Raw genomic sequence first — 12,493 nt, 5'->3', positions numbered from 1 at the left:
CTAGAGTTCAGAGTAGCTGAGTAAAGTATCTAAGATCTCACAGCTAAAAAGTATTAAGGTATACTGGCTTTCAAGAAAAAATTACAGGCATGACAAAAGACAAGAAAAAACACAGTTTAAGAGGCAAAGCAATCATTAGAACCAACCTCAGATATGACACAAATATTGGAATTATGAGATAAAAAAATTTTAAAAATTATGGTTAATATGCTAAGGGCTCTAGTAGAAAAAATAGACCACATGAAACAACAGATGGGTAATGTAAGCAAAGAGATGTACATTCTAAGAAAGAATCAAAAGAAAATGCTAGAAAGCAAAAACTCAGTAACAGAAATGAAGAACGTCTTTGATGGGTTTCTCAGTATACTTGCCATGGCCATGGGGAAAAAACCCAGAGTTTGAAAACCAGTCAGTGGATTAGAACTAGAGACATCACTGAGAATTCATGCTTAGCTTAATAAAGACACAGGTGTTACATGTAAAATTATTTATAAATATGTGTGTATACGTAGGCTAGTACACACACAGAGAGACTATTTTAAAGAGACAGCACTAACATAAAGCAGTAGTATAACTGGGGGTGGTCTTGCCACTCAGGGAACATTAGGCAATGTTTGAAGATATTTTTAGTTGTCATCTTTTGGAGAGAGGTACTACTGGCATCCAGTGAGTGAAGACCAGGGATGCTGTTAAGTATCCTACAATGCATAGGGGAGTCCTCCAAAACAAAGAATTTTCTAACAAAAATTATCAATAGTGCTAAGACTGAGAAACCCTGATTGTAAAGCCACACTTTTTTAAAACTCTGAGGGGCATTTTTTTTTTTTTAGAGTGACTCTATCAGGCAAGGGTCTTAGAAGGATACAAAAGACTCATTCTGCTAAAACCTTAGAAATGGATTCAAAGGAGCCTACATACCCAGCTACGGCAGCTTAAGGAGACGGGCAAGTGATATGGAGGCTCCCAAGATCTACTGCAGAAAGCTGTTACCTGCCGCAGACATGAAGAATCCAGGGCATAGAGACGGTATTTGCAGAGCCTACTGAGAACTGGAATTATGGAAAGGAGGGCTACTTGGAAGGAGCTGTGGTCACAGATACTCCCAGAATTTGGTGCTGAAGCAGGACAGGAACAAGGGAGAAAATACCCCAATGTCTCTCTTCATTTCTTCAGACCCAATGGGAAGCCAGAGGACAAAGATGCCCAGGGACTGCAGGCTTCACGGTCAAGCCTCGCAGGGCACAAAGCAAGGCAGAGCAGAGTTTAGGTTCTCCTTGCAGTAAATCTGCAGGGATGGGAGTTGGGTGGAGGAATGGCAAACACAGAATAGCCAGCAGAGTGGTCTTTCTCACTTTTGCCTTAGCATGCTTCTCAGGTACTGATAGCCAGTGAAAGGCATAGCAATGGGGACTAGAGTCCACGGTGCCAACACTTATATGAGAAGTAAAGTACTGTTTCCCAGGGTAGTCAGCTAATCTTCCAAGCCATTGCCACATGCAGCAGTTCTAAGCAGAATACAAACTGATGTTCAAGTTCGATATTTCCCAAAGAACTCATGCCTCATGGTCACCTACTGCTGGTTTTAAGGCAGGAATCAGGCGTGTGGCTGATCGGTTCTATTGATAAGGTTGTGGGGTGGAAAGAGGACTGGGTTGTAGCCAGGAAGTCAGGGTTCAAACCAAGTTCCACTCCTCACTAGCTGTGTGCCCTGGGGAAATCCTCAGATTTCCCATTTGCAATAAAGAGCAACTGTATAATTACAGAGCTGCATGAAACTGGAGATCCTCCCATCCCATGTGAACCATCTGAGGCCCTGAGGGGTGAAGAGAAAACCTTATTTATTCCAGCTGGAACATTTCCAGCAACTGTGGCAAGAGCCAATCAAACCAACCCAAATCTCAAAGCAAAAGCTTTGTTAGCTGCTGAGACTCTCAGGGAGTCCAAAAAAAGCATCGTGCTGTAAAGGTAAGCCTTTACAGGTAAGGTAAGGTTGACGGGATGTTTTCCTGTGTCTTCTCTAGCTACCCTTCATGTACTGTCCTCCCAGAAGGTGTTCTCAAAGTTCTCCATATGTGTGTAGCATCCATCCTGTGTCACCCTTCTTCACGGGGTCCTAAGTGCACTCCGCTCCTTTCCAGTACTCAGAACGTCTCTTCTCCTGGCAACTGCATGTATTATCATCTTTCTGTGTTCTAGGTGATGGCTACATCCTTCTGCAATCCCTTGAAAGTCTTCTCCAAGGTTATGCCCCTTTCAATGATGGATTATATAAATCCCTTCCCCGCAAAAGAAAGAAACACACACACACACTTTTCAGCTTTCAAGTTGCCCTTTGCAGTATCTTTGATTTTTCACTGCACATCCCCCGTGCCTCCCACATGGCCCATTGTGTCTGCAGCCCTGGGCTAGCCCAGCCCCTGTGCCATGTATTGCAACTTTATAAGTGTGCTTCCTAGCCCACGAGGTAAAGGCCAAGGGCTCTGAGGTGATCTTGAGATGGGTCAGCCTTCCTGAAACTTCTGCCCTAACGGAACCCTTCTTAGGTTGCTCGTCATTCTCAGTGCGATGTCGTTAAATATTTACCACCTCACTAGCCCTTTCACCTCTGAATTACACAGTGATGTAGCTGGAAATTTAGGGCACTCGAGCAAAAATATTTGGAACACATTATGGTTATTGAATTGCAGAACAAAATTTTCTAGTCTCCTTGCAATTCAAGTGCCATTTAAATGGTGTTTATGACCACAGAGAGTGAGGAAAGCGAAGCAACCAGCAGGATGTTTCTGATTCCTCTGATCACTAGGACCAAGTTAGTAAAGTGGAGTTGGAAAAATGCTTCATTTCTCAGTTCTCTTCTACTCCCTAAACTCTAGCTTTATGGAAAGGGTCTAGGAAAGTCTTGGCCAGAAGCAAATTTTTGATAATCTGGGTTCGTGGAGAGCTATACATAACACATTTTTATTAGTTATCTGTTGCTGGGTGAACTATTGCCTCAATACTTAGTGTCTTAAAAAATTAACGTGTATGCTCTCACACAGTTTCTCTGAGTCAAGAATTAGGGAGCAGCTCTGCTGGATGGGTCTGGCTTAGGGTCACTCCTGAGTTTGTGGTCAAGATGTCAACCAGGACTGCAGTCACCTGCAGGTGACTGGGACTGGAGGACCCACTTACGAGGTGGCTCACTCACATGGATGGCAAGTTAATGCTGGTGGTTGGCAGGAGGCCTCAGTTCCTCACCATGTGGACCTCTCCAGAGGGTTGCTTGAATTGTTCTCATAACATGGCACCTGGCCTTCCCCAGAATGATTCAAGAGAACAAGGCAGATACTGCAATGTCTTCAATGACTTAGCCTTAGAAGTCACACACAGTCATTCCTACGATATCAATGAACACCAGGAGGCATAGTTCACTAAAGGCCACCTTGGGTCTCACTAGATATTACCCATTTCTAATGGCATTCAAAGTTTTCAATGAAATATATACCCAATTTAGTAATCAATAAACATTGTGGTAATGAAAATCATGTGGGAATATCTAAGTATGACTTAAAGAATTGAATTTATTACTACCTTCCAAAGCTTGTGAGGCTACACCAAAGTCTAACCAAACTCCATATGTTCCTACAATTCCCTTTTTCTTAGTTTTGGTAACAGAGTTTCTAGAAGACCCATGCCTCAGTCCTGTAACCTTGAAATTGTCACAAGTGCTTGCAGTTAAGTCTTAAATTCATGTCTCCAACATCTTTGAAGATTAAGAATATTTTTATCTTTCAAAAAGCTTTATAAAAATTGATATGAATTGCCATGCTTAGGAAGTTACTTAAATGGCAGCTGTGATTCTGTCCATGTTTTTTCAATTTGTTGAAATTAGTTTGTTTATGTAACACAGTGCACACAACCTGCATTTCCAAGAGCACGTCTGTATGTGTGTCATCACATTTCAGTCTGTATGTAGTCTTTGCAACAATTAGAAGGAATTTCTATTTTATTAAAACCCTCGATTCATTTTCATTTTAAAATGATGTTCTAATTAAATAAGGAATTTCTAAGGTCATAACATTCCAGGTACAATTGGTTTGCAAAGGACCTTATCCATGTTCCACTAGAATGACACAGTCAGTATAATAGACTTTCAACATATGTGATTCAGGTGCAGACTTTGGAAAAAATAAGCCAAATGAGAAAGAGTAGTGCCTTGTATTTGCAAAATTAGAAGCCAGTTGAGATTCATCTTCTTTATCTCAGTGTCATCCTGACACCTTGTTTCCAAATTGTCAGGTCTGCTACCTTTGTTTCTCAGATACTCGACGACTCCACACCATGAGAACCTAGGTTTTCAATCTTTCTATGATGTACTGCCCTTGTAAGGTACTTATTTGGCATCTTAAAGTAACCCAGCCACAACAAAGCATTCAGAAGGTTCTCCATTTGTGCCAGACCTATTTTTATTCACCGCCTAAATGATCATTACACTATTTTTGCAAACCAATTCTTTGTACTCTGTCTCTAAGTGCTTTCTTTGGCTGCAGAGCATAGCAGATACAACTCCATAGGAAACTCAATGGAAAGCTATAGTCTTAAAACCTAAATGAAGTAGTACTTATAATCCAAAGAGCTTTTCTTTCCCTGTCATAACTGGCACCCTGACATGACACCAACCATGAAGAAACAAGCCCTAATTGACATCATGGCAAAAAGCCAAGCCAAAGGCTTGTAAGTACAGAACAAACCTCTTAACCACCAAGATGAGGTCATTTGTACTGGTGCAAATCTAAAAGGTTAGCACAGCCTTTCCAAGCAAAGAGGGTCATACTCATAAAAACTTAGAGTCACATGAAATGGAATGAACCATATCATTCAGTACCACACAATATAAATGAACTAAACATTCTCTTCCAGAGAAAGTCACCTAATAAATCCCATCAGCATGTATTTAATCGAGGTAGTTTAAGGGATCTTAAAAAATAAAAAATTCTAAATACTGGTGAGTTTCCCTTGGAGAAATATAACCAAAGTTGTCACTCAGTGGGAATTATGATTAGCATTACTTTCTAAACAAGCAGTAATTTTGATTACAAAGCTTAAACAGCATTTTATAAGGAAAAAATGAAGAGAAACAATAAGCCAGAGCCAAGCAAGCCAATTATTACCAAACATACCAATGGGAAATGCTTAAAGTCTATGCAATTTAGACACTTTGATCAAATATTGTTAAATTTTAATAAGAAACAAACTCGTATGTGGTACATCACACTTCATTTTAACTGATGTGTTCTGCAAGGAAGCAATGTTAGAATTTTTGTAAAATTAAAGCTGTTTAGCTGGATTTCAGAGATTTTCTTTGCAATTTTTATAAATTGAATACACTGGGTAAATCTGGTACAGCAGTTTCAGTACAGTCATCCTTTGATATCCACGGGGGATTGGTTCCAGGACACCCCGTTGGATACTAAAATTCAGGGATGCTCAAGTTTCATATATAAAATGGCAAATACTGTATTTGCATATAACTTATGCACATCTTCCTGTATACTTTAAAGCATCTATAGATTACTTATGATACCTAATACAATATAAATTCTATATAAATAGTGTTATATTGTTTTGTTTATACTGCATCGTTTGGAAAATAATGACAAGAAAAGAAAGTCTGTACATGTTTACTGCAGATGCAACTGTTGTAGGTCCAAGTACACAGTACACTCAGCAACCACGTAACTATTTTTTTTTTTTTGGAATATTTTTGATCCAATGTTGGTTGAGTCTACAGATTCAGAACCTGAAGATACAAACGGCCAACTATAATAATAATAATAATAATAAAGCACAAAGAGAACATGATTTGGTTTAATCATGTTAGAATTTTTCCTAAGTATTTTTATTTTGCAATCAAAAAAAAAAAAATCTGTTCTACTGAAGGCTTAATCAAGTGAAAACTTGGAGTGTAGCCAAATTCACATACTTATTAAGGGAAGGAGGATGGTGTAAGACACTAGTCTGATTTATTAAAATATGTGGATTATGGAATAGTTTTTAAGACATGCTGTGTAGTGAGAGATAACACGTTGTTTTGTAAAGAGCAAGATGGTTGGTAACCGAGTCCCGGTTTCAGTGTGTATTAGCTTGTGACCTTGGACAAGTCACATCCTTTTGGATTTGAATATTTGTTCTGTGGATCTAATTTAAAAATAATTCCTTTGTCCATCTCACAAGATTGAGGTGATGATCAAATGAGATCAGGTACACGGAAGAACATTGTAAACGCTTAAGTTCTGGATATATATGAAGTATTTTTATTATATTCAAGTCTATGCAGTAACAACTTAAGCCAATAAAGAGTTGCCCGATACTGATCTTCAAGGAATATAATGAGTACCTGACTGTATTTTAAATTAACACACCAACTTTGTGTAAGTAACTACTGCTTCTTCAGTACTCAATAGTTGTTTCTCTTCAATAAGCCATTCCCTTCATGCTCTTTTCTTCCTTATAATGAATATGATCATCTCTTTTTTGCATTAAAAGTACAAAGGAAAATTGCAATTGATCACCTGCCCCTTTCAGTTGTTTCAACTCACTTATGAAGTGAATGGTTACTATTTGCTAATTTCAGTGGGAGATAATCTGGTTTGTCTTTCACTCAAGAGCTTTTAACCAATAGAGACATAGTGATGATTGCATATAATTAACTATAATACAAAGCAGATGAAAGAATACTTATAAGGATGGTCCAATGTCCTGTCGATGCTCTAAGGAAAGATTCTCTCTAGAGAGAGATTTAGAAAAGTTTTATAGAGGGGAAATTTTATTAGAGTCAGTTCAATAGCATGTTCTAGGCAAACAGAGCGTGGAGGCAAAGAGTAGACTAATTAGGTTAGAAGATACATTGCATGGGGGAAGTAGAGGGGAACTATGGCTGCAAAGATAGATTGAGGCTACATCAAGAAGGATTTTAAAAGTGAAAACAGGCCTAGCAAAAAGCCAATAAGAGAAGAGAAACAAATATTTTCTTTTCTCTTAGGAGAGTGTGTCTTATTATTATTTTTCTTGTAACAAAAGCAATACATGTGTCACAAAATAACAAAAACAAGCAAAGAAGAAAGTAATCACTTAAATCTCACAATGATTCTGTTGTGTTCTAATTTTACAAAGTGAGAAATTCAGCTTAGAGAGAATAAATATTGCCCAGGTTCATTGAAATGGACTGAGTTATGTTCCCCTCCCCAAATTTTATATATGGAAGCCCCAACCCCCAGTTGATGGTGTTTGGAGGTGGGGCCTTTGGAAGTTAACTAGGTTTAGATGAGGTCATGAGGGTTGGGTCCTGATCTGAAGAGATTAGTGAAAGAAGAGATATAAGAGAGCTTTCTCTCTTTCTCTCATGGAACTCTTACAAAGACGATGTCATGTGAACACATAGCAAGAAGGTAGACATCTACCAGCCAGGAAGAAAGATCTCATCATAAACTGGCCCTGTGGCACCCTAATCTTGGACTTTCAGCCATCAGAACTGTGAAAAGCCGAAGTCTGTTTTTTAAGCCACTGTGTCGGTTATGGCAGCCCAAGCTGAATAATACACTCATGTGGCTAGGCTCACACTTTTAATCTCAAGAATAAATGAAAATAATATAATCTACACCCCAAAGCTAAGACAAATAATAATAACAACAGCTACATAATGGTTTAAATACTTTACATGTATTAACTCATAAAATGCTTACTATAAAGTTATGAAGTTTGTTCTATTATTATTTCTTAATACACTAATAAAATAATTTAATATACATTATGAAAATAAAATTTGAACTGCAAAATAAAAAATAGGGTATGATTAATAACCCAGGATACTCTCTTAATAATGGTAGATTGGATTCGATATGCATACACAACTCTAAGTGAAAATTTTTTTTGTTTTATTTTTTGTTTTGTCTATAATTAATTCCTAGGCTAACAGTGTTCCTGGAACAAAATTTTTGTAATTTCATGCTTCGGCTACTCATGGTGAAAAATTGTAATGGTCTTGAAATAGAAGAATCCAGAATGTGTGACAGGCATATACACATGGGATACAAATACGCAGACTGACTGGCTCTGAAAATGTTTATCTGTTTAGAAGCCTAAACTTGAAGATTTTTAAGAAAATTCACAATAAGACACCTGATCATCTGGGTATTCTGAAGCACACGCAACCATTACACACCATTAATGATCTATCTAGAGAATAAATTATCTTAGTTAAATTAAGACCTTGTTGCAATAGAAAAATTGCTAAAGAAGAAAGATATGTGCTTCTTCATCAGCTTGGAAGGATCATGAAAGGACCAGGATAGCATAATTAGTGCTAATAGAAAAAAAAAAAATAATGACATGAGAGACTGAGTTCTTATAAAATTATAATAGTTTTGAGAATTAACATTACGAATTCGTTTAAATTGAAAAATTGAAAGATTTCATCAAATCCACTTCTCCCTTCAAGATTTTTCTCTCCCTGCCCACAGATCTTGTGAACTCTTTCATTTTTAAATGTTTTCTATATTCTTTATTTTGTTTCAGAAAAGTGGCATTTTGATTTTAGAGAAGAAAAATCTCATCCCAGGACATATCTCCAATCTTACAAAAATCGTTTTTAAAAACTAAACTATAACAGCTATAATACTTATAACAACTATAGAAAATAACAATTATAATAATACAAAGTTTAGACCTTCTCTGTCTTTTGATAATATGATACCACGTGCATTAACCAAACAGCTTAAGCACTTAGGCATCAATTCTCCATTCAATGATATCAACCAATAAGGTGGATCTCTCACACCCATAAAATATATTCAACAGTTACATGTATTCTTGTATTGTAGCAAAATCAAATTAATCATAAAATAAAATTAATACAATGATATGAATTATATGCACGAAGATGTCTTCAAATAACGGATAAAGAACATCTCATTTCCCAACCTAAGTTCTAAAATAATTGAGATAAGATAAAAAAATCATCAGATAGAGACCAAAAATAACTCCTTTGTTAAAGAGATTCTTTTAGAAAATCTGGTTACATTTGAACCCCAAGATTAGGCAGACTTACAAAGCAGCACTGGACTAGGGAGGACTCCTTACCTGCAGACATGGGGTCCATCCACAGAAGGAGACAGAGGCCATACTGACTCTCCAAAGGCAGATAGCTATTTTATAACAAAGTAAATTTTAAAAAATTATTTGCATCATATAGCTGCTTTGCATAAATGATTTTTATTTAGTTAAATATCTGTTGCAGAGTTTATGAACTATTACAGGTAAATCTGTGGTTCACAGAGGTATACCTTGGAGTAATAGCAAGCATTTTCTGATATTTCCATTGCTTAATAATTCTTCTTTTCTGTCAGGAACTAAAGTCAGGTGTTCCAAACCAGTCTTAATTCTAATTTTTACCTGCTGTGTAATTAACTGATCATCTTCGGCCCCAAGTCTATATGAGAGGATTGTATGTGTAATACTGTCAGACAGGATGGCAAACCGTGATGCTGACAGGCATTTTAAGTGAAATGTCAAGGATATGTTGAACAACAACGATGTATGTGCTTTGTAAATTCATCCTCATATATTACTGAACCATATTGGTTTTTCTTCTTTATGGTAGACTCTTCCCAGCAAAGTGATCCTTCCCCCCAGTTTATTTCAGCAAACTGAGCAGCTGATAGGCACTCAACATTTGTGGAGGTCTATTAATACCTGTCATTAACGGGCATTGTATTAGTCTCCAGAGGCACAATTTCTGTCCTTGAGGAACTTATAGTCTACTCAGAGGAAAATATTCAGTATAGTATTAAGTTTGCTACATCCTCAAAATACAAAAAATTAGCCTTCTTGGGATCTATTTCTGACAGCATCTCCAAGGAACATTTTGTGGGGAATTGATTTTCAGTAATAATGTAGCACAGGCCTCAAATTGTTCATAACTTGTTATAGATCTATTTTCTAATATTTATTTCATTGTCTTGAGTTTTAATTTCCTTAAATTTAGTATTTATTTATATGCCAATATCTTAGCTGTAGATGTTTCCTTGTCCCAAGATTACCCTAATCACTGAAACTTTGGACCTCATTAACTACTTTCCTTCATTTAAGAATCAGAGTTATCATGGTAAGCTTTACTGGAGCCTTTGTTCGATGCTCGTACGTTAGCATGCACAAAATCAGCACAGGAGCCTGGATATTGGGGACTTTGTGTTTACCCCCCGATGACTTTCTTAAGCTGATGATATAGCCTTTTAAATTTTAATAAATACTTCCTGATGTACATTGTCCAAAAAACACATTTCGAGAAACTTTTTTCAATAGAATGCTCCCTCCCAGTACGACAATGTCTCTCAGCCAGTAAAAGAGTTAGAGAAGGTAGCTCTCATTGATGTTTCTTTATTATAAAATACATCCACAAAGTCAAGTGTAACTTGGCTGGACAGTGTCTTATTGTCTAACTCTCTTTTAGAGATATGAGAATTAACTCTGATATAGCTCACAGTTCTTTGGAATGGAATTAAGAAACTTTTCTATTTAGATTCTTCTGTCTACCAGGCAGCTTTTTCTTCTAACAGCATTGCAGAGCAATACTTTATTATAACTTTATTATCCTTGGGGTAGAACCATAAACAGAAATAATGTTGATAGTTCTCTATAGAAATATCACTGTGGAAGGGAGAATGAAAAAGCTCATTCTGAAGGTTTCAGTAACAAATGCATTGACAAATATTTTTTCCTTTATGTTTAGGAATTAAATCAGTGGAAAAGAGACTGGAAACGAGCAGTTAAAACACTAGAGGCTGGAATCCACAGGGAAATGAAAGTCAGGCACTTTCATCAATGTTAAGTAGACAGTAATGACATTGAGCTCCTTTAGGAGGCTAAAAAGGCACTGTGAATGTGTGGCCACAGCTACAATCATGGGATCTGTGTGGTTCCTAAAAGCCACTACATCGATCCCAGCAGGGAAGTGCGGGCTTGAATGCAGAGACTCTGGATCAACCCAGCCTCTGGACACTCATGGCAAATGTAGTGCGCATGTTTTATTCAAATTTGAATTTAATTTATCTTAATTATAATTTATTAAATATATTTCATTTAAATTAAATTTAAGAAGCACTTCCAAGGGCTTGTGAACTTTTGCACTGCTGTTACACAATATACTTACATTTTTCTAAGAGCTTTACAAAAGTGAATTCATTTATTACTCATAGCCATCCTCTGAGGTAGTACAATCATTATCTGCATTTTACAGATGAGGAAACTGAGGAAGAATAAGATTAGATAACTCCCCTGAGGTCATACAGTTAGTATGTGGCAGAGGGATGTTTGGAGTTGTGTTTAAACATTTGATTCTGAATGACTGAATGAGCTCATTCGTTACTTCAATCAGTTAACCAGACTCCTGATAGAAACTGGGTTTCACTACTCTTCCTATCTCTCCATTTCTCTTTATTTCTTTGCTTGGTGACTCTTGTCTCCACGACACTTAACTATTCAGTTTATACTCTCCCATCTGGCAATTACAGGAGTATTTTGCAAGTAATTTTGGTCATACATGCAATTTGTCTGTTCTTATTCCCTGGGGTGTTAGTGTGCCTGGGACCACAGTGCTTAACAACTCCCCTCAGCAGCCTCACCTCCTGAACAGGCATGTCCTCAGAAGGAACTGAAGTCAGTTGCTGCAACAATTTCAGGAGACATCACACAGCCTTCTGGCATTCTCTGCCCATGCGCAAGGAGTTACCGAAATAAGCTCTCCATCCAGAAAATAAGTGAGGGTCACAGTGCTCCTCTGGCGTTGAGGCCAACTGGCCTGGTGAGGAAGTCACGTAAATCTTTAGCTTCCTCTCCATCCCTCCTGCCCTCATCTCCTCATGTTTCATCTGAATCACTGCACGTCTTGCTCACTGCCTCCACTCTGCCAGCTCCCAATCCACTCCGCAAACAGCAGCCAGAAAAGTCTTTTTCTGAAACAAATTTGACTCTGGCACTCCATTAACTGACCTTCTTCAGTGATATCACATCACGTCATCTTCACCTTTTTGTTTCTTCAATTTTCAGAGGCAGAAGAAACAATAGGAGATCTGCTTAAAGATACGAGTCTCTGTCCCCACCTCAGACTTATGAAATCGATCTCTGGGAGTCGAGCCTGAAAGCATGCACTTGGAAAATGTTTGCCAGGTAATGCTAATGCACATACTTTAGGAGGAATATAACTTTATGAGATAAAGTTCAGTTTCCTTAACACAGTATATAAAGTAACTCTGTAAGAAGAATTCACGTTTCTGAGTGCCTCTCCAACCTCATTTCCTGTGAGGACCTGTCTGTCATTGCAGCAAAAATGAGAGTTTGTAGTTCTGTGAATTCTCTCACCATTTTCCATTTTCCTTTGTCTTTATTGAGGGATTCTGCATGCAGTAGCAGAGGCTGTGCATTGGACAACTCTAAGAGTTATCATTCACACTATAGTCTG

The 12,493-nt window shown here is 37.5% G+C and overlaps 1 long non-coding RNA gene across 1 annotated transcript in view; it reads left to right on the top strand.

Annotated features, from left to right (window-relative positions):
- The window catches only part of LOC120586201 (uncharacterized), a 107,651-nt gene extending 95,478 nt beyond the window's left edge, over nucleotides 1–12,173 (top strand). The window contains exon 3 of the long non-coding RNA XR_005648634.1: nucleotides 12,082–12,173. This is a non-coding gene — a long non-coding RNA (uncharacterized LOC120586201). The remainder of the gene's footprint in view (nucleotides 1–12,081) is intronic.
- Nucleotides 12,174–12,493: the final 320 nt, after the last annotated feature.

Source organism: Pteropus medius, unplaced genomic scaffold (genome assembly GCF_902729225.1).
Source record: "Pteropus medius unplaced genomic scaffold, Ma_sr-lr_union100, whole genome shotgun sequence".
NCBI classification, from domain to species: domain Eukaryota; kingdom Metazoa; phylum Chordata; class Mammalia; order Chiroptera; family Pteropodidae; genus Pteropus; species Pteropus medius.
The sequence above is the reverse complement of the archived record's forward strand: the minus strand, read 5'-3'. Positions and strand labels throughout refer to the sequence as shown.